The following is a 24,970-nucleotide window of genomic DNA, read 5'->3' as shown; positions in this document are numbered from 1 at the left end:
CCTGTTCCCTCCTGAGAGCAGGATGTATTACCAGTACAGTGAGCATTATTTTATGTTTTCTGAGCAAAATCTGTTTCAGTATATTTAATTATACCTAAATATTATCTAAGAACGTGTGAACGTGCGCCTGTAAAGATTCACTACACAAAACAGGTATCTGGCTTTGGGGACATTTCTATTATGTGTCTTCCTTTCATGGTTACATGTAAGTTACATAAGGTCAAGGAAATGTCTTTTATTCTTTGAGATCGATACTTGCAGTCTGTACACACTACATGTATTTGTATGTAAAGTCATCGATAGATACATGTGTGTAGATAAATCTATGCAGATAGACTTATTGTAAAATCTGTGTCTAGTTATATATATGTAATGAGCTCCTCTAAAGTATGTACAGCATGTGGCTGGATGTATTCTACTATGTGCACTGTAAATAGGTGTATATACAAATGTTAAAGCTAAAAAAAAAATACCTGTGGGCAGTGCATTGGCTCAGGGTGCAATCTCCGCTAGCTGCAAACTTGTTAGTTCAGAAATAGTGGTGACCCCGTGTGTTAACCCTGCTGTTCTGTTCGGTCTGGGGAGACCTATTTTGAACTTTGGTATTTTTTGGGGTGTTCAAGATGCGGTTCTGAAACTTGTGGTTGATTGACTTAAATGAGGATGGGTCGGTCGGCCACGGGTTTCAGAGCCGCATCTTGAATATTTTAAAGAATATTGAAGTTCAAAGTCGGTCATTTTTGACCAACAGAACAGCAGGGTTAAAGGTGACGCTGAACAGAGATACTGTTACATCTAGAACATGTTAGTCCATAGTGCTGAATACATAGCAGCTCATGCTGGTATATGGATACACTAATAATGGTGTTTCCTCTGTGGCTTTTCTTTTATGCAAATCCTTTATCTTGGATGTTCGTAGAATTCAGAGACATTTGCCGTTTACCCGCTTGTCCTTCTGGTTTCAGGTATTAGTGTGAATTACGATCTGTATCTAACATTGCATTGCCATTGTTGCATTCTGGAACTTTACATATTCAGATGTTTCAGTTTTACATGTCAGGCTCGAAAGGATTATATGGCTATTCTTCTGCTGCGTTTCTTGTTTGGAAAAGGGTAATTACAATTTGACCTCATCTTCCCAGTCGGAAATTATTTACTACCAAAAATCTCATTTTCTTAAAAAAATCCCAGTAATTGAAAAAAAAAAAAATAGATACAAAAGTGTGAATCACTTTAACCCCTTCATGACCGGGGGATTTTTCGTTTTTCCGTGTTCGTTTTTCGCTCCCCTCCTTCCCAGAGCCATAACTTTTTTATTTTTCCGTCAATTTGGCCATGTGAGGGCTTATTTTTTGCGGGACGAGTTGTACTTTTGAACGACATCATTGGTTTTAGCATGTCGTGTACTAGAAAACGGGAAAAAAATTCCAAGTGCGGTGAAATTGCAAAAAAAGTGCAATCCCACATTGGTTTTTTGTTTGGCTTTTTTGCTAGGTTCACTAAATGCTAAAAATGACCTGCCAATATGATTCTCCGGGTCATTACGAGTTCATAGACACCAAACATGACTAGGTTATTTTTTATCTAAGTGGTGAAAAAAAATTCCAAACTTTGCTAAAAAAAAAAAAAAATTGCGCCATTTTCCGATACTCGTAGCGTCTCCATTTTTCATCATCTGGGGTCGGTTGAGGGCTTATTTTTTGCGTGCCGAGATGACGTTTTTAATGATAGCATTTCGGTGCAGATACGTTCTTTTGATCGCCCGTTATTGCATTTTAATGCAATGTCGCGGCGACCAAAAAAACGTAATTCTGGCATTTCGAATTTTTTTCCCGCTACGCTGCTTAGCGATCAGGTTAATACTTTTTTTTAATTGATAGATCGGGCGATTCTGAGCGCGGCGATACCAAATATGCGTAGATTTGATATTTTTTTTATTGATTTATTTTGATTGGGGCGAAAGGGGGGTGATTTAAACTTTTATGTTTTTTTTATTTTTTTCACATTTTTTTAAACTTTTTTTTAACTTTTGCCATGCTTCAATAGCCTCCATGAGAGGCTAGAAGCAGGCACAACGCGATCGGCTCTGCTACATAGCAGCGATCTGCTGATCGCTGCTATGTAGCAGAATTGCACGTGTGCTGTGAGCGCCGACCACAGGGTGGCGCTCACAGCGACGGGCAATCAGTAACCATAGAGGTCTCAAGGACCTCTATGGTTACCATTCACAAGCATCGCCGACCCCCGATCATGTGACGGGGGTCGGCGATGACGTCATTTCCGGCCGCCCGGCCGGAAGCGGTAGTTAAATGCCGCTGTCTGCGTTTGACAGCGGCATTTAACTAGTTAATAGGTGCGGGCAGATCGCGATTCTGCCCGCGCCTATTACGGGCACATGTCAGCTGTTCAAAACAGCTGACATGTCCCGGCTTTGGTGCGGGCTCACCGCGGAGCCCTGCATCAAAGCAGGGGAGCCGGCATCGGACGGTATAGTACGTCCGATGCCGGTAAGGGGTTAAGAAAGAAAATAATGTGTGAGCAGATGCATCAGGTCATACTGAAGAGTGAGGATGTTCACAGTTGTGCCCTGTCCATTTAAATGGAAACATCTGTCCTGGTTTTATTTTGGAAGTTTGCAGTGTGTAACTTGAATATAAGTAGAGCACAGATTTTGTTTTGCAGTGCCGCTACTGGTCATAACACCACTGACAATGGCTTGCCTCCATGAGTGGCGACGTTTGATCTGGAGCTACACAGTACGTTCCCACATATAATCTATGCACTCTCCTGTGTGGAAAGAGCACTCCTACTATATGCTTATTTTAGTCTAAATATAACGTTTTCGAAATGTTAAGAAATAAGGGGAATAACTAAACTGTAAACGGCCCCATGGAAATATGAAAGAACTGTTGCAATGGCCATACAGCATAAATGTTCTTACTCCAGCCGCAACCAAAGTATGGATAGTTATGTCATAGGTGCCACCATTAAAGGTCTGGGCACCTACTTTCATGCACCTCCACCCTGGGCTGTGCTGAACATTTACTCTACTGCATAGGGGCCACCATTGGCATACATAGAAAGCAGAGGGCCCCATAGCAAAAGTTCTAGTCCCCCCTCAAAAAAAAAAAATATACTTTTGGAAGTGTCATATCTCCCAACTCTTATGAACCAGGAGAAGGACATGTATTGTGACACGTACACAGTTATTATGTCGCTACTGAAACCTCCCAGTATTCTCACCAGCGATCCCCTTTTTATGGCCATTACAGAGTATGATGCTTCAGAAATGTCCCCACCCACTGAGTATGGTAACCACACAGTGAATCCCACCTGCTGTTTCAACCCCCACATACTGTAGTATGAATCCACAGTGCTCCAGCAAAGTATGAGGTCCCCACAGTGTCACTGACACAATATAATACCTCCAAAAGTGCACAGTGTGAAGGCCCCCACAACTGACTATTCAGTATCAGGGCCCCCCACACAGAATGAGGGCCTCCACACAGAATGAGGGCCTCCACAGCCTTCTGCACAGAATGTCGGTTCCCACAGCCCCCCACTCAGTATCGAAGCCCCCCACAACCCCCCTACTCAGTATTGAAGCCCTCACATTCCCTACTAAGGGAAAGCCCCTACTGTACACCACTCAGTATGTGGGCCTAAATCAGTATAAGAGCCCTCACCGTCCCCCACAGAATCCCATTCAGTATCATTTTCCCTACCAGCCCCCCACTCATTACAATGTCAGTATGAGGGACCCCACCAGCCCCAAACGGTATTAGGGTCCCCTCAATTACTGATATTTAGAGAGAGAAAAACACTACTCACTTCACATTGTTCCCTTGGCGAGCTTCTCCGGTCTGTGCAGTGTGAGCACTGAGGCGCCACACTGCAGGCATGATGTAGTGACTAGTGATGAGCGAGTGTACTCGTTGATCGGGTTTTCCCGAGTACGCTCTGGTGACCTCCAAGTATTTGTTAGTATTCGGACATTAAGTTTTCATCGCCACAGCTGAATGATTTACAGCTATTAGCCAGCTTGATTACATGTGAGGATTCCCTAGCAACCAGGCAACCCCCACATGTGCTCAGCCTGGCTAATAGCTGTAAATCATCCACCTGCTGCAATGAAAACTTAATCTCTGAACACTAACAAATACTCGGAGATCTCACGAACAACAAGTATACTCGCTCATCACTAGTAGTGACATCATGTCGCCTTCACTGCATGGAGTTTCAGACTCACAGGCACAGGCTGAATGGTGCTTTAAGCTCCCTGATCCAGCATTCTGTTTAGTGGTATCTACGTCCTGGGGATGTGGATAGTGTTGAAATTGCGATGACAAGGGAAGGGTGTCCAGTGCCGAGACACCCCCCCCCCCCCGACAAACAGGACCGATAGTAGCCACGTGGGTTGCTGTTAAGGGCGGTACACCCCTGAGTGCCACCTCTCCTTCCCTGCTGGCTTGTGAACCCCATAGTAGTTACAATAGCTTCTATTAAAGTAGTTACACATGTAACTTTATTTTATTTCCCTATTGAACAAACTACTGTATATACCCTAAAACATTAGTGCACACCTTTTTGGCCCATGTGCTTCATTTATACTTTAAACATTGTTTACAGTTTATTTTTTTATTAGACTTTGATAAAGGAGAAAGCTGCAAATAGCAACAATCTAGCCTTTTAGGGTATGTGCACACGGTGCGGATTTGCTGCGGATCCGCAGCGGATTTTGCCACGCAGAAACGCTGCCGATTTGCACTGTGATGTACAGTACAATGTTAGTTAATGGGAAAAAAAAGATGTGCAGACGGTGCGGAAAAATCAGTACGGAATTGCTGCGAATTTCAAAGAAGTGCATGTCACTTCTTTTGTGCGGATCTGCAGCGTTTCTGCACCCTCCATGTCAAAAATCCGCAGTGGCAAAATCCGCAGAAAAGCCGCACGAAATCCGCTGCAATTCCGCATAAAAAATGCATAAAATCCGCATAAAAACTGCGGCAAATCCGCGGCTGCATATTCTGCCAGGAGCTGCGGATTTTGTGCAGAAAATTCTGCACCTCTTTTCTTACGTGTGCACATACCCTTAAAGTCTGATTATATCATCTCAATCCTGACAAATGAGTGTCAAGGATATTCTAAGGCATGGATTCAGTATGAGAGATGTTCTTTGCAATAACTCTCTACTGTAGATAAAATAAAAGGGTATGTTTGAGGGCCACCTTTTTTCCCAAGGAATTGCCTGGCACTTATGAGGTTATCCAACTTTTTCTTTTAAACAGCTGCAAATGTTTGAAAGCAATGAAATAAACAATAATCACCTCTTTTTTCTTTTGGCAATCCAGCACCCACTCCATGGGTCCTGCCAGTCTATACTTACAAGTAAGTAGTCACATGCCACAAGTTATCATTTGTCACAAGTAGTCACATGACACAAGTTATCATTTGTCACAAGTAGTCACATGACACTAGTAATCATTTGCCACAAGTAGTCACATGTCACAAGTAATCATTTGCCACAAGTAGTCACGTGCCACAAGTAGAGTCATGCCACAAGTAGTCACATGCCACAAGTAATCACTTATCATCACTTGCCACAAGTGGTCACATGCCACAAGTAATTACATGCCACATGTAATATATCCAATGATGTCTAAATTTATAAATTATGTAGGCACTGCAAGTAACATATAACCTAATTCGGACTTACATTTCTAATACTTTTTGCCGATAGAAGAGATCTGTACATGAGATAAAATATACAATTTTTATCATTAATGAGCTTTAGAAATCACATAGAAAAACAACAGATAGATAATTGCACCGTACCCAGTATAATATTATAATTGAATTATAATAGACCTATTCTGAGCTCAAGGCCACTTATTCATTGGCACTTTATGATAGAGTACTAGCTCTGGATTGGATTGGGTTCCCCCTACTGGGCACCGGGCAATTATCTATCTGTTGTTTTTTAATACGTGACTTCTTAAGCTCGTTAATAATAAAAATTTAATTTTGTATCTCAAGTATGGATCTCTTCTATTGGCAAAAAAATGTAGAAATGTAAGTCCAAATTGGGTTATACATGCCACAAGTAGTAACATACCTTAGTACTGGCATCTCTTCTCAGCAGTAGAAGCCATGATGCCCAGGGACAGTCAAATCATTGGTGTAACCTGTATTGGCCCAAGAGTGTTGCCTGAAAGGTAAGGTGGTCCACTTCAACCCCTAAAACAGGTGGAAGTTTACATTATGATGAGCTATTGGACTTCAAAGGGCCATGTAGTGTTCTTCCACATGGGCCCTCTTCTGTCTGTGTCTGCTCCTGATGATGGCAATAGTGTGGCATGTGGGCACTTAGGCTGTGACTATAGTGATCTTGTCCCACCTGCTTGTGAATAAAATCAAGGAAGACCACCAAAGCATTCTAGCAGTTACAAGTTCTCTCTTATTTTACAGAGTAAGTTTCCATTTGTTATATGATACAATGATGGTTCCAGTTCACCAGCACTTCTGTTTGCTTGCTGTTCCATGTCGTAATTCATAGAAGGGGGTACAACTGGGAAACTCCTAAGATGTTCTTTTGCTGTTATAACGCATATGGACAGGGGTTGTCATTGTGATACAGCCACCTTTAATTAATTACTGTACATTTTTCTTGCTATCTTTGGCGGCATCATGTCATTTGGTACGTGCACTCTTGGAATAAAAAGGAATAATTACATTATTAAAGCCCTTATATCTGTTAGTGTTCCTATAAGAGCACCCAACTTCTCCTGGTAATGTAGCTATCAATTATCTAGTAATTATCTTGATTTGCCATTTTAGGTGCACATGATATTTAAGCAATGTCGTAATGTTGTAATGGTTATTTTAAAGGGTAAGAATGTTTATCTTATGAGCTTCATGTGTTTATATTTCTCAAGCAGTTAAATACTTTTATGAATAGATTATTCTGTCCATAAAAACAAAATGGAGCTAGTAACACTTGCCATGAACTGTAAGAAATATGAAAGATGATGAATTTTTACACCTTTTTAAATGTTTCTAAAATTTTGTAACTTTAGTAGAACGCAGAATTGATTTTGGAACATGAAATATTTAGTGAGTAGGAAACAATAAATTGACGTTAAACAGTTTTACAAGGAACAGATCCCTGGCTCTCATCAAGGTTCTTTATTTTGTCACCTTCTGCGATGGATCATTTGTATCCTGGAAGGAGCAGGTCTTACTGTGGTCTGCAGATCATCAAGTACTGACTGCTGAAGTTTGGTTATAAAAGTGGTCTTTACTGAATACAAATTTGTCATGTACAGGTTAGAAAAGTACATTGTGAACAGATGAAACGGTAAAAAATGGAATGAAAGTTACACCCATCATTCATTAGTCAAAATGCAGACATTCTACAATAATAACATTTGTATGTTCTGGTTGTAGGACTGAACATTCTATGTGGACACTTTTATGTCCAAAAATACAAAAGTGTACAAGTGGCACCTTTATTAGCTAAACAGAAAAATTGTATACTGTATGTTACAACAACACATTTGTGCATGGGCTGGATGGGCTCGCGTATTCTAAAGATACGACTGAGGTTTTTGTTACATATGAAGAGGTAATAGGGGTGATTATTATGGAGATTAGGGATTTGGAGTCAGCTGGGTGGAGGTGTGAAGCGTGTCCAGGTAGTGGGTCATAAATCCAGATGTTAAATTGAGTCTTTAATAAAAGCCATGAACATCTCAGCTTGAATTGCCAGATTCCTCTCTCACTGTTGTTCTTAAAATGACCTCTCAGTGTTACGACTTTTAAATCTGTCACACTGTGTCCAGGTCTTAGGGTACCGTCTCACAGTGGCACTTTGGTCGCTAGGACGGCACGATCCGTGATGTTCCAGCGATATACTTACGATCTCGCTGTGTCTGACACGCTCCTGCGATCAGGGACCCCGCTGAGAATCATACGTCGTAGCAGATCGTTTGAAAATTTCTTTCGTCGTCAAGTGTCCCGCTGTGGCGGCATGATCGCATCGTGTAACAAAGGTGTGCACGATATTCTCCACCTCCTCTGCTGATTCTACATTGCAAATACGTCATGAAATTATCGCTCCAGCGCCGTGCATTGCGAAGTGTGACCGCAATCTACGACGCTGGAGCGATAATGGAGCGACGCTGGAATGTCACGGATCGTGCCGTCATAGCGACCAAAGTGCCACTTTGAGACGGTACCTTTAGAGAAATGTTATCTCACTTGGGTGCCCAGCTCAATCCTTATCACATGTCTGTTTAGATCTATCCACATTTGTAGATTTTTTTATAGTTTCCCCAATATTTAGTATGTATATTTAATATATATTTAGTTTCACCATGATTCCTTCAGAGCACATTGTGCAAAATATCGTGTATACCACATTGAAGGGTGTACATGAGAAGTCCTGTTTTGTGTTGGGTATGTGGACTGGATTTGTTGTGAAGATGCAGTTACTGTTACTGCTTCAGGATAATCCATTAATCTGATCGGTGGAGGTGTGACACCCAGCACCCCTATTGAGCACCTGCTACCAGCACTGGCAGCATCTAGAAGTTCTCGGATGGTACCAGGACACAGTAACTATGTCAGTTCTATAGTGGCCTTACTCGGGTACTGCAAATGCATCCCCTATTCAGGGGGTGGATCTGTAGTGCCTGGCTATAGCTCACTATAGTTTTGACAGAGCTGCTGTTTTCTAACAACATCCGAGAACTTCCGGTGGCCACCATCAGTGGTGACAGCTAATCAGCGAGGGTGCCGAAGTTTACACTCACACCGATCAGATATTGATGGCCTATCCTAAGGATAGGGCTTCAATAAAAACGTAGTGGACAACTTTAATTTTGATGGCAGTTTGTGATAGAGTAGTGTAGTAGATTTTGGAATATTTCTGTGGTCTCTGTGGAGTATGAGTTTGAAGATTTGCACCAATTTTCCTTATAATACTCAGTTGAGTATGACCCCAAAGAAGCACCCTAGTGTTTTGACTGTTGTCATCCTTCCTTTGTTTGAAATCCCGTAGGGTGCTTTTTGGGATCCTTGTGGCTTTTTGGATCTGTTGACCTGTTACCAGTGGATGGTATCAATCAGTGTCGGACTGGAGCACCTTGGGCCCACCAGAGGAAATCATTCTTGGGGCCCACTATCTAGCTACATAGAAATAAATACAAGACCACCAATTGTGTGGTAAAACATGCTAATATCAGGGTATAATATAAGGTAGTGCACGTCATTATGCTATAGCTGGGGTTGGGGTAGCCTCCCTCATAGAATATAATGTAGCAACCCCCCGTAAAATATAATGTAGTCCCCCTCATAAAATATAATGTAGCCCCCTTCATAGAATATAATGCAGCCACCTCAAAGAATATAATATTTCCCCCTCATAGAATATATTGCAGCTCCTTATAGGATATAATGTAGCCCCCTCTCATAGAGTATAATGTAGCCCTTTCATATAATATAATGTAGCCTCCTCATAGAATATAATATAGCCTCCTTCATAGAGTATGAAGCAGTCCCTCATAGGTATGATGCAGCCCCCCATAAAATATAAAGTAGCCATCTCATAGAGTATAAGGCAGCCCCTCATAGGGTATAATGCAGCCAGCCATACAATATAATGCAGCCCCCTCATAGAGTATAATGCAGCCCCCCATAGTGTATAATGCAGCCCGGTCATAGGGTATAATGCAATCCCCTCATAGAATATAATGTTTACCCCATACAGAGTATAATGCAGCCCCCATAGAATATAATGCAAACCCACATAGAGTATAATTGTTGTGAATTCTGCTCTTGGGCTCCCTCCGGTGGTTGTTGATGGTAATGCAGTTATTCCTGAGCAGCAGTCTTGGACAGGTGTTTCTGCTAATTGCAATTCGGACTGGGGTATTTAGCTGTGCAGGACTCATTAGTCCTTGCCAGTAGTCAATGTTCATTTGGAAGTGTTGGTCCTCTGCCTGGCCTCTCCTGCTTGCTGCCAATTCAGCTAAGATAAGTGTTTTCTTCATTTTTTTAGACACACTGCTGTGTGTTTCTTTTCTGTGCTTTCTTGTTTCTATTTTGTTCCTGCTAGACTGTGCCTGATGTTTTTCTCAGTCTAGTTGGACTCGCTGGAGTCGCAGATATACTCTCCACATCTTTAGTTAGGTGGTGGAGTTTTTGTATTTTTCTGCTGTGGATATTTTGTAGTGTTTTATGCTGACCGCATAGTATCCTGTACTTTCCTTTCCTATCTAGGTAGAAGTGGCCTCCTTTGCTTATCCCTGTTTTCTGTCTGCGTGTGTCTTTTCCTCTCCTACTCACAGTCATTATTTGTGGGGGGCTACCTATCCTTTGGGGGTCTACTCTGAGGCAAGAGAGTTTTCCTATTTCCATCTTAGGGATATTTAGTCCTTAGGCTGTGTCGAGGTGTCTAGGTCTGGTTAGGCACATCCCACGGCTACTTCTAGTTGCGGTGATAGGATCAGGGATTGCGGTCAGTAAAGTTACCACTGCTCCAGCGAAGGTTATTTCATGCTGCTCCAAGGCCGCCTGATCATAACAATAATGCAGCCATCTTATAGGGTATAATGCAGCCACCTCATAGGGTAATAATAATAATAATAATAATAATAATAATAATTTTATTTGTATAGCGCCAACATATTCTGCAGCGCTTTACAATTTATAGAGGGGACTTGTACAGACCATAGACATTACAGCATAACAGAAATCACAGTTCAAAATAGATACCAAGAGGAATGAGGGCCCTGCTCGCAAGCTTACAAACTATGAGGAAAAGGGGAGACACGAGAGGTGGATGGTAACAATTGCTTTAGATATTCGGACCAGCCATAGTGTAAGGTTCGGGTGTTCATGTAAAGCTGCATGAACCAGTTAACTGCCTAAGTATGTAGCAGTATAGACAGAGGGCTAATAACTGCATAAAGTGTATGAAGACATGTTGCAAGGAACCTGATTATGTTTTTTTTTCTTTTTTTTTGAATGGGCCACACAGGGATAGTTAGGTTAATGCGTTGATGTGGTAGGCCAATCTGAACAAATGAGTTTTTAGGGCATGCTTAAAACTGTGGGGATTGGGGATTAATCATATTAACCTAGGTAGTGCATTCCAAAGAATCGGCGCAGCACGTGTAAAGTCTTGGAGACGGGAATGGGAGGTTCTGATTATTGAGGATGCTAACCTGAGGTCATTAGCGGAGCGGAGGGCATGGGTAGGGTGGTAGACTGAGACCAGAGAGGAGATGTAGGGTGGTGCTGAGCCATGGAGTGCTTTGTGGATGAGGGTAATAGTTTTGCACTGGATTCTTGAGTGGATGGGTAACCAGTGTAATGACTGGCACAAGGTAGAGGCATCGGTGTAACGGTTGGTGAGGAATATGATCCTGGCTGCAGCATTCAGGACAGATTGGAGCGGAGAGAGTTTTGTAAGAGGGAGGCCAATTAGTAGAGAGTTACAATAGTCCAGACGAGAATGAATAAGTGAAACAGTAAGAGTTTTTGCAGTCGAAAGTAAGAAAAGGGCGAATTCTAGAAATGTTTTTGAGATGCAGATAAGAAGAGCGAGCCAGTGATCGGATGTGGGGGGTGAATGAAAGCTCGCAATCAAGTATGACCCCAAGGCAGCGGGCATGTTGCTTTGGAGTAATGGTGTACACGCACACAGGTATAAGGCAGGGTATAAGGCAGCCCCCTCATAGAGTATAATTCAGCCCCCCATAGAATATAATGTGGCCCCCTCAGAGTATGATGCAGCCCCCACATGTTAGGTGTCGAGTTCCCGCTTCTGCACAAGGGGAATCTCGAGCCATCTCCGCTGCGGTCTCCCATTCTTCTCCAGCTGCAGTGGAGTCTGCTCAGCAGAGACGTCGGTCCCAGCGTCTTGCTCAGTCTCACTCTGTACAAAGAGTTACTGCTGCTTTTCCTGCTTCTGCCATTGAAGTCAGTGTTGGGCAGCGGCGAGCAGATGCTTTTGGGGCTAAGTCCTGCTTTTCTCTTTCTGAGCATGCCCAGGGCAAGATCTCCCATTGGAGATCGAGGGTCACATGCTCAGGTACTGCAGCACATCCCATTGGTCCTCCAGGAAGGTCCTGAAAGGGCAAAACTTTGGTAGCAGCTTCCCATTGGTCCTTTATTGGAAGGTCCTGAACGTGCTGCAACTATATAAGCTGCGCATGACCGCACGGCCATGCGCTAGTGTACATTTGTAAATGTGTGAGTGTTGTGAGTGAAAGTCGCTCTTTAACCCCTTAGTGACAGAGCCAATTTGGTACTTAATGACCAGGCCAATTTTTGCAATTCTGACCACTGTCACTTTATGAGGTTATAACTCTGGAACGCTTCAACGGATCCCGCTGATTCTGAGATTGTTTTTTCATGACATATTGTACTTCATGTTAGTGGTAACATTTCTTCGATATTACTTGCGATTATTTATGAAAAAAACGGAAATATGGCGAAAATTTTTAAAATTTTGCAATTTTCAAAATTTGTATTTTTATGCCCTTAAATCAGAGAGATATGTCACAAAAAATAGTTAATAAATAACATTTCCCACATGTCTACTTTACATCAGCACAATTTTGGAAACAAATTTTTTTTTTGTTAGGGAGTTATAAGGGTAAAAAGTTGACCAGCAATTTCTCATTTTTACAACACCATTTTTTTTTAGGGACCACATCACATTTGAAGTCATTTTGAGGGGTCTATATGATAGAAAATAATGAAGTGTGACACCATTCTAAAAACTACACCCCTCAAGGTTCTCAAAACCACATTCAAGAAGTTTATTAACCCTTTACATGCTTCACAGGAACTGAAACAATGTGGAAGGAAAAAATGAACATTTAACTTTTTTTTGCAAACATCTTAATTCAGAACCATTTTTTTTATTTTCACAAGTGTAAAAACAGAAATGTAACCATAAATTTTGTTAAGCAATTTCTCCTGAATACGCCAATACCCCATATGTGGGGGTAAACCACTGTTAGGGCGCACCGCAGAACTTAGAAGTGAAGGAGCGCCGTTTGACTTTTTCAATGCAGAATTGGCTGGAATTGAGATTGGACGCCATGTCACGTTTAGAGAGCCCCTGATGTGCCTAAACAGTGGAAACTCCCCACAAGTGACACCATTTTGGAAACTAGACCCCTTAAGGAACTTATCTAGATATATGGTGAGCACTTTGAACCCCCAAGTGCTGCACAGAAGTTTATAACGTAGAGCCGTGAAAATGAAAAATCGCTTTTGTTTACACAAAAATAATATTTTCGCCCACAAATTCTTATTTTCACAAGGGTAACAGGAGAAATTAGACCACAAAAGTTGTTGTGCGATTTCTCCTGAATACGTCGATACCCCATATGTGAGGGTAAACCACTGTTTGGGCGCACCGCAGAGCTTGGAAGTGAAGGAGCGCCGTTTTACTTTTTCAATGTTGAATTGGCAGGAATTGAGATTGCACGCCATGTCGCGTTTGGAGAGCCCCTGATGTGCCTAAACAGTAGAAACCCCCCACAAGTGACACCATTTTGGAAACTAGACCCCTTAAGGAACTTATCTAGATGTGTGGCGAGCACTTTGAACCCCCATGTGCTTCACAGAAGTTTATAACGTAGAGCCGTGAAAAAAAAAAAATCGCATTTTTTCTACAAAAATGATATTTTTGCCCACAAATTTTTATTTTCACAAGGGTAACAGGAGAAATTAGACCACAAAAGTTGTTGTGCAATTTCTCCTGAGTACGCTGATACCCAACATGTGGGGGTAAACAACTGTTAGGGCGCACCGCAGAGCTTGGAAGAGAAGGAGTGCCGTTTTACTTTTTCAATGTAGAATTGGCTGGAATTGAGATTGGACGCCATGTCGCGTTTGGAGAGCCCCTGATGTGCCTAAACAGTAGAAAACCCCCCACAAGTGACACCATTTTGGAAACTAGACCCCTTAAGGAACTTATGTAGATGTGTGGCGAGCACTTTGAACCCCCATGTGCTTCACAGAAGTTTATAACGTAGAGCCGTGAAAAAAAAAAATTGCATTTTTTCTACAAAAATGATCTTTTTGCCCACAAATTTTTATTTTCACAAGGGTAACAGGAGAAATTAGACCACGAAAGTTGTTGTGCAATTTCTCCTGAATACGTCGATACCCAATATGTGGGGGTAAACCACTGTTTGGGCGCACCGCAGAGCTTGGAAGAGAAAGAGTGCCGTTTTACTTTTTCAATGTAGAATTGGCTGGAATTGAGATCGGACGCCATGTCGCGTTTGGAGAGCCCCTGATGTGCCTAAACAGTAGAAATCCCCCACAAGTGACCCCATTTTGGAAACTAGACCCCCATGGAACTTATCTAGATGTGTGGCGAGAACCTTGAATGCCCAAGTGCTTCACAGAAGTTTATAATGCAGAGCCGTGAAAATAAAAAATATATTTTTTTTCCACAAAAAAGATTTTTTAGCCCCCAAGTTTTTATTTTCACAAGGGTAACAAGAGAAATTGGACCCCAAAAGTTGTTGTCCAATTTGTCCTGAGTATGCTGGTACCCCATATGTGGGGGTAAACCACTGTTTGGGCGCACGGCAGAGCTCGGAAGGAAGGAGCGCCGTTTTGGAATGCAGACTTTCATAGAATGGTCTGCGGATATTATGTTGCGTTTGCAGAGCCCCCGATGTACCTAACCAGTAGAAACCCTCCACAAGTGACCCCATTTTGGAAATTAGACCCCCCAAGGAACTTATCTAGATGTGTGGTGAGAACTTTGAATGCCCAAGTGCTTCACAGAGGTTTAGAATGCAGAGTCGTGAAAATAAAAAATATTTTTTTTTCCACAAAAAAGATATTGTAGCCCCCAAGTTTTTATTTTCACAAGGGTAACAGGAGAAATTGGACTGCAATAGTTGTTGTCCAATTTATCCCGAGTACGCTGATGCGCCATATGTGGGGGTAAACCACTGTTTGGGCGCACGGCAGAGCTCGGAAGGGAAGGAGCGCCTTTTTGGAATGCAGACTTTGATAGAGTGGTCTGTGGGCATTATGTTGCGATTGCAGAGCCCCTGATGTACCTAAACTGTAGTAACCCCACACAAGTGACCCCATTTTGGAAACTAGACCCCCCAAGGAACTTATCTAGATGTGTGGTGAGAACTTTGAATGCCCAAGTGCTTCACAGAAGTTTAGAATGCAGAGTCGTGAAAATAAAAAATATTTTTTTTTCCACAAAAAAGATATTGTAGCCCCCAAGTTTTTATTTTCACAAGGGTAACAGGAGAAATTGGACTGCAATAGTTGTTGTCCAATTTATCCCGAGTACGCTGATGCGCAATATGTGGGGGTAAACCACTGTTTGGGCGCACGGCAGAGCTCGGAAGGGAAGGAGCGCCTTTTTGGAATGCAGACTTTGATAGAATGGTCTGTGGGCATTATGTTGCGATTGCAGAGCCCCTGATGTACCTAAACTGTAGTAACCCCCCAAAAGTGACCCCATTTTGGAAACTAGACCCCCCAAGGAACTTATCTAGATGTGTGGTGAGAGCTTTGAATGCCCAAGTGCTTCACAGAAGTTTAGAATGCTGAGTCGTGAAAATAAAAAATATTTTTTTTTCACAAAAAAGATTTTGTAGCCCCCAAGTTTTTATTTTCACAAGGGTAACAAGAGAAATTGGACCCCAGAAGTTGTTGTCCAATTTATCCCGAGTACGCTGATGCCCCATATGTGGGGGTAACCCACTGTTTGGGCGCACGGCAGAGCTCAGAAGGGAGGGAGCACCATTTGACTTTTTGAGCGCAAAATTGGCTGTCGTGTTTGGAGACCCCCTGATGTACCTAAACAGTGGAAACCCCCCAATTCTAGCTCCAACCCTAACCCCAACACACCCCTAACCCTAATCCCAACCCGATCCATAATCCTAATCACTAACCCTAACCATAATCACAACCCTTACCCCAAAACAACCCTAATGTCAACCTTAACCATAACCCTAATCAAAACCCTAAATCCAACACACCCCTAATCCTAATCTCAACCCTAACCTCAAACCTAACCCTAATCCCAATACACCCCTAATCACAACCCTAACCTTAACCCTAATCCCAAACCTAACCCTAATCCCAAGCGTAACCCTGATGCCAACCCTAACCCTAATACGAACCCTAATCCAAACCCTAACCCTAATCCCAGCTCTAACCCTAACTTTAGCCCCAACCCTAGCCCTAACTTTAGCCCCAACCCTAACCCTAGCCCTAAGGCTACTTTCACACTTGCGTCGTTTGGCATTCCGTCGCAATCCGTCGTTTTGGACAAGAAACGGATCCTGCAAATGTGCCCGCAGGATGCGTTTTTTGCCCATAGACTTCTATTGCCGACGGATCGTGACGGATGGCCACACGTCGCGTCCGTCGTGCACTGGATCAGTTGTGTTTTGGCGGAGCGTCGGCACAAAAAAACGTTCAATGAAACGTTTTTTTGTACGTCGCATCCGCCATTTCTGACCGCGCATGCATGGCCGTAACTCCGCCCCCTCCTCCCCAGGACATAGATTGGGCAGCGGATGCGTTGAAAAACTACAGCTGCTGCCCACGTTGTGCACAATTTTCACAACGTGCGTCGGTATGTCGGGCCGACGCATTGCGACGGCCCCGTACCGACGTAAGTGTGAAAGAAGCCTAACCCTAAGTTTAGCCCCAACCCTAACCCTAAATTTAGCCCCAACCCTAACCCTAAATTTAGCCCCAACCCTAGCCCTAACCCTAGCCCTAATCCTAGCCCTACCCCTAATCCTACCCCTACCCCTAACCCTACCCCTAACCCTACCCCTAACCCTACCCCTACCCCTAACCCTACCCCTAACCCTACCCCTAACCCTAACCCTAACCCTACCCCTAACCCTACCCCTAACCCTACCCCTAACCCTACCCCTAACCCTAACCCTACCACTAACCCTAACCCTACCCCTAACCCTAATTTTAGCCCCAACTGCTGTTCTCCTGCTGGCCGGCAGATGGAGACAGATGGCGGGCGCACTGGGCATGCGTCCGCCATGTTCTTCTGCCGGCGGCCAGGAGGAGCAGCAAGAGGATCCAGGGACCTAGGTGAGTATGCTAGGGTCCCCGAATCCCCGTATTTCTCTGTCCTCTGATGTGCGATCACTTCAGAGGACAGAGAATTACACTTTACTTTTTTTTTTTTTTTGCGGTCGCCGGTAAACAGTTAATTACCGGCGATCGCAAAACAGGGGTCGGTAATACCGAACCCGATCATGCTCTTTGGGGTCTCGGCTACCCCCGGCAGCCGAGACCTCAAAGATTCTCCCGGTGCCGGCCGGCGGGCGCACTGCGCATGTGCCCGCCATTTTGAAGATGGAGGCGCCCACCGGGAGACACGAGGAGCATCGGGGGAGCTAGGTGAGTATTGGGGGGCCACCTGGGACCCCTTTTCTCTGTCCTCCGATGTGCGATCACATCGGAGGACAGAGAAATTAAAAAGAGATCGCTTTTTTTTTGCGATCGCCGGTAAACGGTTAATTACCGGCGATCGCAAATGCGGGGTGGGTTAAAACCCCCCCGAATCATGTTCTCTGGGGTCTCGGCTACCCCCGGCAGCCGAGACCCCGGAGAAAATCGGCCTCTGGGGGGCGCTATGGACTTTTTCCACAGCGCTGTTAATTAACGGCGCTGTGGTTTAAGTACCCTTAGCGGCCGCCGTTAAAAGGCGTATCGGCGGTCGCTAAGGGGTTAAATAACCCTCCCTATTGGATGACTGTTCGCGAAAGGTGTATGTTTGCTATCTAGCACCCGACTTAGCCATCAGCACGTAAACACACAATACAGCGTCTTATTGCTGTGACCGCCAGTGCGGCGCCTTGTGCTTTCACAGCGCTTTCCTGACCCAAGCCTGGGTGGTTAGTGGCATTCGCCAGTGCGGCACTGCATGCACTCTCGTGCTTCTATTGCTGTCACTCTGACACCTCAGTAGCGGTGTCGAGCGCATGAGGTCTATGTACTCAAATCCTGTGTCTTGGGATTGAGTTCTGAGACTCGTTGCTTGCCCTCTTGGTGCGGTACCGCGGCCCTGTGACGTAACAGGGTTCGCTTCCTTCACACAGGGTGAGGTTAGCCCATGTGTGTATTCACTTTGTACCGCCATATAGTCCGTCATTACTTGGCAGCAGGTTCCATCTCTGCACGGTGGACCCCGGGCTGCGAACGCACCATACTCTATCTGTCTTATTATTTGGTGCGTTCCGCTAGCCCTAACACCACATAAAATATAAGCTAGCCCCCTCCTTACTCCCTTGCTGATTCTGACTCTGCTCCGATCTCAGCAGCTGCACTGCGGTCTGCCCGACACACAGCATGGCGCACAATAAAGTGATATCATCATGCACCTGCTGTGTCAGGATGTGGGAAAGATGGGTAGGAAGTGTCATCTGATGCCCTCTCCTCCATTATTGCTTTCAACTGTATCGGCCTCTATAATGCCGATGCAGTTGAATGTGGCGTGCACTGTAGGGACCCCATAGCAGCTTTGTGGTGTGCCGCTATTAGCGGCATTGCACAGGCTGGGAGCCTCTAAGGAAGTGGGGGCCCTAGTCTGCCTGCCCCTAATGCCGGCCCTGATAGCGGGCAGCTGCTGCAGAAACTAGTGGCTGCTGCTAACACTGCCCGCTAATAAAGTAAAATGTATATTCACTGCTCTCTACGCCCTGCTCCTCTACTGGGGTTGGGTGGGCCCCCTTGACTCATGGGCCCCATAGCAGCTGTGTGGTGTGCCGCCATTAGCGACACACTGCTGTCTGGGGTCCCCAGGGCCAGCATGATGCCCTAGGCAGCTGCCGGTCCTGTACGCCAGCAGATGTCAGTGCCTGGACCCACCGGTTCTCCAGTGGCCAGTCCGACCCTGGTATCAATGTTATAAGAATGTATTCCTGAGTGATATCAGGTGTAGTTTTCTATCTTCATTGTCTGAGCAGAGCCAGATAAATATCAGAGCTTGATTGTAAATGGTGGATTTGTTTGTGTGTCTTGGATAAAATCTGTTCCATCTAAGGTATGCCAGACAGCCTGTAGGTTTATGGTAAATTGAGGCTTGTAGGGTATTATTTTTTATGTTTATGGCTGTGTTCCGAAGCTGATCTGAACATTAACATTTAAAATATAATTCCTTAACCCCTCTCCAACATTGGGTCTATTAGTACGCTCATGTTGGACTTCTCCTGTTTGGTTCAGGCTCCGGCACTAAGCCCGCACCTTTCCGGGCACATGACAGCTGATCTTTACAGCAGACATGTGACCGCAACAGCCTCATGTGGGATTGTAATACACCCGCAGCTGTTAACTAGTTAAATGCCGCTGTCAATCTCTGACAGCGGCATTTAACTCACGCTTACCAGAAGCGAGTCGTAAATCCCACCCATCGTTGACCCTGTCTCATGATTGCAATATAAAAAAATAAAAACATTAATGTTCAAATCACCCTGGTTTTGCCCCATTCAACATAAAGCAATAAAAAAAATCATATATACACATATTTAGTATTGCTGTGTTCAGAATCATCCACTCTATCAATTTAAATAAAGAATTAACCCGATTGCTAAATGGCGCAATGAGAAAAAATTAAAAACATCAGAATTACGTTTTTTTGGGTTGCCACTACACTGCAATAAAATGCAATAACGGGCTATCAAATGATTGTGTCTAGGCCAAAATGTTAACAATAAAGAAATCAGCTCGGTGCACAAAAAATAAGCCCTCACCCAGCCCAAGATCGCGAAAAATGGTGATGCTACGAGTATCAGAAAATGGCGCCATTTTTATTTTTTAAGCAAAGTTTGGATTTTTTTTCCACCATTAAAATAAAAAAGAACCTAGACATGTTTGTTGTCTATGAACTCATAATGAACTGGTAAATCGTAATGGCAGGTCAGTTTTATCACTTAGTGAACATGGTAAAAAAAAAAACAACTGTGAAATTGCAATTTTTTTGCAATTTCACCGCACGTGGAATTTTTTTTCACATTTGTCAGTACATGATATGTTAAAACCAATAGCATCATTTAAAAGTACAATGTTTCCTGCAAAAAAAACAAGCCCTCACATGACCATTATGACAGAAAAATAAAAACGGTATGGCTCTGGAAATAATGAAGGCAAATAGCGAAAACACAAATGCGGAAATACCTCTGGTCGTTAAGGGGCTAAAATGGAGCTGTATGAGCAGCATTTTTACACATACTGTACTTGTCTATATAGTCTATGTATGAACCTTTTATATTGTTCTAGCTAATCTGTATATATGACTAATGGTGCGCAATAAAGGATATGTAACTCATAAAGTACAACTTTGTGCATGTAGCATATAGAAAAAGGATAATGTTAATGTTCAGTTCAATGGGAAGTCATATGATTCTTTAGCACTTTCAAGATCAGGCCATTTTTATTTTGTGTGCTTTTTCTTCCACTTCTTCCAAGAACACAATTTTTTACTTTTCCATAAACTCGGACATGCGATGGATTTTAGTAGGTACAGGTATAATTTTGAATGACTTCGTTCAGTCTACTAACATACTGAAATATGGGAAATACTCCAATTGGGATGAAATGTTAAAAAAATACAATGCCATCATTATTTTTTTAGTTTTTTTTTTGCTACAATTAATGGAAAAATTAGCTGGCAACATGATTTGTCAAATCAGTGTGATTAGACCAATATCAAACATATAGTTATTTTTATTTTAGTATTTAAAATAAAATTAGACATAGACTAAATGAAAGCTATTTTGGCATTTCAGTTTGAAAGTTCTCATGTTTGCATGGGTTTCCTCCAGGAGATCCGGTTTCCTTCCACATTCCAAATACATACTGGTAGGGAATTTAGCTTGTGAGCCCCAGTGGGGACACTGATGATAATGTCTGGAAAGCGACTGTTAGATCACAAAACTTCAGCATTGAAGTATATTGCGCAATAAGAGAAACAATATGACAAGTGGAGGCAACCCAAGAGGATGTCATGAGGGGGGTGGAGATGCATGTATAGGCATACATGCAATGGCAACCCAATCATTTAAAGGGAACCTGTAAGGCTTGTAAACATTATTAAGCAGTATGTAGATATGTGCTTAATAGCGCTAACATAAATCACTACAAATAGGGCATAGAGGTAAATAGCAATACCTTGCAATATTGCAACAACAGGAGCACACGTGGTCATCTCGGGTCACCCCGATTCGCATTTCAGAGGAATCTCCTTCCTCAGGGGGCATTTTTCCATATGCCTCCATATAGTATAATGCACTCCTCATAGGCCTTCATATGGTATAATGCAGTCCCCATAGGCCTCTAAATAATATAATACACTCCCCACAGTTTTCCATATAGTATAAAGCATTCCCCATAGGCCTCTATATAATATAATGTACTACCCATAGACCTCTGTATAGTATAATGCACGCCCCATAGATCTCTATATAGTATCATGCACTTCCGTAGGCCTCTATATAGTATAATGCACTCCCCATACATCTCCATATAGTATAATGTACTCCCCATAGGCCTCCATATGGTATAATGCACTCATCATAGGCCTCTATATGGTAAAATGCACTCTGCAAAGGCCTCATGAGAGTGGGCATCATGTACTGATGTCATCGCGCCTGCTGTCATTGTCTGCATCATTAACATCAGACGCAGAGGGGGAATGATGGGAGACGGAGCGTGTCGCTCTCTTTCTCGTCATTGTTTTAAACTGTATACTCATCCAGCCATTAAAGTTGAACTTGCGTTGATGGATGAGGGTCCCTGTGCTGGCATCGGACCCATCTTCCTGCTGAAGGGCCCCACAGCGGCGAGATGGCATTGGAGAGAGATCGAGTCTCCCTGCTCTGCCGCAGTGTGTAACTGTATGGGCACACTGTTACAGTTACATATAGCATAGCTCTGGGTGGGCCCCTCAGAGTGCGGGGCCTGGGACGACCACCCCCTCTGCCCCTCCCCATCGATAGTTATGCTACTGGCCAACACATTTCAGTTTCACAGCCGTAAAGTCTGTTTTTATAAATCAAGCTTAAGTTTGGAAACCAATGACTAGATTCCTATGTGATTTTCTTTGAAAACTGAATAGAAGCAGTTCTAGAAACATTTCTTAGAAATGTGTCTAAAAAATAATAGGCCTTCATCTTTTGAACAGCACAATCACCATAAACACAGCATGCCAAGTGTGTAATCTTTTTGGCTGGGTTGAGAAGTAAAGATGCAGTTAACAAACGGCACAACTGTTGGCACTGTGTGAAGCCGCGGCATAATCTGTGTCAATTCAGGTTGCCTAGCAACTACTTGATTGTAAAATTTTTCATATTAATATGTGTCATTTTAATATCAGTATTTTGAAAGGAATTCAAGATGTTTTAAACTAAAATAACTTCAATAATTTTTAGTTATTAAATAAGATCTGTCACTATACTCCTATTTGAAGCTATTCTACACCCTGGCAGTAAAAAGTTTCTATACCTTTCTCATGTATAATCATATGGTACCCTCTGAATCTCGCTGCCTCCTCTACTGACACTGGAGATCTGGTCCTCTCGGTGTAATCTGAAGACACAACAAAGACCGAACGGGTGGCGGTGAGTAGCGGAGGGGCCGGAGACTTGAGCAGTGAGATGAGTGTCAGGATTATTTTCTTTTTTTCCATATTACATTTGTTATGCTCTGGGATCTGGAAAGACCCCAGAACATAATAAGGAAAGACCCCAGAACATAATAAGGGACAATAAAATTCACAGAGAATAACTTCTCCGCAAATTGAATTTTCCAGGAAAAAACAAGTCAACAGGAGAATTTGATTATTTACGTCATCCACTCATCTCTAATATTCTCTGTTATTGAAAGGCTGTTAATTATTTTATGCTTTAGTCAACCACCCTCCATATCAACAGGCTCTTGGGTTTCCATGTTAATAGTATCAGTGTACCACCCCATTTACTTTCATTATAATTATTTAACTTTGAACATGGGATTGTATTAAGATCTTTAGATAATACATTTCTTCTCCTTTGTTCTTATATAAGATAGAAATGCAATATTAATGAGAATCAAATTATCTGGATTGAATTTATTTAATTTTCTGCTACATTTAATAGAATGTAAGAATTAAATAAGATATGACCGATAGAAATGATAATGAACCACGAAGGTCCTAAATCATAGATTAAGCTATCAAATAGTAAAAGTTGTCAATTTCCTTCACCAAGTACAGTTTTATAATAATTTTTGTAATATAAATTAAATGTAGCTGCAGAGTTTGCTAATAAACTGAGCAACTCAGACAATCCTCTTCTGGCATTCTACTAACACAGAGAGAGAGAGTAAACTTTTTATGTCTTTGGACAACTCCTTTAAGGAATAATGAAGTTACTTGTCTTGTTTGGTAGGTAGGATGTATAGTCAGTTAATGGACAAAGTAAACAAAAACACTTGACAGAGAAGTTAATATATGCCAAATTAGTAAATAAGTAACTATCTAGTACTAAGGGGTTAATGACATATGCTTGCTAGGATAAGAATGGCAGACCATTCGGAATGAATCAGAAAACCCAAAAAGGAGAAAAAGGAGAAAAAATAGGAAATTCTTTATATAAGCAATTGGTAGCATAGTGGCACAACAGAAGTGGATGCCCACACTAATTAAAATGCATAGAATATATGATTACACATGACTTGCCATACTACCCTCTCACTTGCAATTTATGATTTTTTTTTTACTCATTTCTACTATTCTCTCAGTGGTTCAGGTTATGACATTTTAATTATTTTGTGTAATCATATATTCTATGTATTTTAATTAATGTGGGCACCCACTTCTCTTGTGCCCCAATTTTACCAATTGTTTAAATAAATAATTTTCTGTTTTTTTCACTCACTTGTTTGGTGTTCTTCTCCTTTTTGGGTTTACAGTTAAAGGAAAAGTAAAGTCAGTAAATGTGATTACTTACACCTCTGACTTTTCATCTCCTGGCAGACTGTGTGGTGGTGGTAGAGCTGAGTTTTGTTGAGCCACATTACAAACCCTTCTATCAGCTCTCCTCCTCTCAAAGTACTCTCACTTCTGTGATACTGCTCCTACTCTTATCCCCATTGCATGTCTGGAGATGAGACAAAGCTGTCAGAAATCACAGCTATGTCTTTTGTACTTACAGCATCTTATAATCGCTCTTCAGTGAGATCAGAGCTAACTGTTATTACTTTTCTACTGTCTAATAACACCCACTTAAACTTGAAAACTGGAAAATTAACTAAGTTGCCAAACCCATACCACCAAACTTTAAAGTTGGCAAAAGGCAAGAGTCACCCGGCCGTATAACTAGGCCAAAGATCGCAACGCATTGCTTGGACTGGCCATTGGTTCTCCCGACCCGAGCATGACAGCATCATGTATCTCTATGTAGCTGTCATGTTCAGGTCAGGAGAGATGACGGCCAATCCGTGCATTGCATTGTGATCCTCGTCTGAGTTATACTGCCATCTGACTCTTTCCTTTTGCGGCCAAGCAGTTAACTTTCTAGTGTTTGTCAAAGCCATTAGTCACACTGTCAGGTAGAAAAGTGTGATTCATCTACAGAACATATTTTCAATGCTCCAGAGTCCAGTGGCTACATGCCTTACACCACTGCATCTGTGCCTGGTGATGCATAGGTTTGCATGCGGCTGATTGGTCACGGAAACCTATTTCATAAGGCTCATGGCATAGTTTTTGGGCTGATGTTAGTGCCACAGATTTGGTATGTAACTGCAGTTAGCGAGTGAGAAGAACATTACCAACTTTTGGCACTCAACTGGCCCACATGGTCTGCCATTTCAGGATTTCGTTGCTGTGGTTACAAAGTACGTCCACTTTTAATTACTATGTTTCATAGCAGATTATATTTAGGAGGGAAGA

At 42.7% G+C, this 24,970-nt stretch overlaps 1 protein-coding gene across 2 annotated transcripts in view; it reads left to right on the top strand.

The window, feature by feature from the left end:
* Positions 1 to 24,970, top strand: part of NPY1R (neuropeptide Y receptor Y1) — a 217,095-nt gene that overhangs the window by 1,666 nt on the left and 190,459 nt on the right. Inside the window, exon 2 of one of the 2 annotated variants that reach the window (XM_069744175.1) lies at positions 5,352 to 5,388. The exons of the other annotated variant lie outside the window; for it this stretch is intronic. The gene's annotated coding sequence lies outside the window, so the exon portion shown is untranslated. The remainder of the gene's footprint in view (positions 1 to 5,351; positions 5,389 to 24,970) is intronic. 2 annotated transcript variants of the gene reach the window in all.

The sequence above is a fragment of the Ranitomeya imitator genome, chromosome 1, assembly GCF_032444005.1.
Source record: "Ranitomeya imitator isolate aRanImi1 chromosome 1, aRanImi1.pri, whole genome shotgun sequence".
Classification (NCBI taxonomy): domain Eukaryota; kingdom Metazoa; phylum Chordata; class Amphibia; order Anura; family Dendrobatidae; genus Ranitomeya; species Ranitomeya imitator.
The sequence above is the reverse complement of the archived record's forward strand: the minus strand, read 5'-3'. Positions and strand labels throughout refer to the sequence as shown.